The following is a 415-nucleotide window of genomic DNA, read 5'->3' on the forward strand; positions in this document are numbered from 1 at the left end:
GGGGTGGGCCGCCGCGCCCCCCCAGCCATGCCAGCTCCCAAAAACGTGTGGCGCCAAGCCCCTGGGCAGAAATGCCATGTTCTGGGCGGGAGGGGTGGGTCCTGCTCCGCGGGGAGCCTGGGCTTGGCTTTCCGCTCCCTCCGGCGCGCCCGGGCTTTCGCATTAGGAAATACCCCTGGGGGAGCGCAGTGCGCACTGCTCGCCGGAACGCTGCCATGATTGCAAGCCCTGCTGGTTTATTGTCCTTTTTTTTTTTTTTTTTTACGTGTCTCAGGACATTTCCTAGAAACGAGCGCCCAGCAGAGGACATGTTCTTGGCTTCCCTAAGTGTATTTCTCCAATATTTATTTCGGAAACGCAGACAGCGGCTGTAATTGCTCGCCCTTACCAGGTGCATCCTGAATTTGAGGGGAGC

The sequence above is a fragment of the Egretta garzetta genome, unplaced genomic scaffold (assembly GCF_000687185.1).
Source record: "Egretta garzetta isolate BGI_Z169 unplaced genomic scaffold, ASM68718v1 scaffold224, whole genome shotgun sequence".
In the NCBI taxonomy this organism is placed as follows: Eukaryota; Metazoa; Chordata; class Aves; order Pelecaniformes; family Ardeidae; genus Egretta; species Egretta garzetta.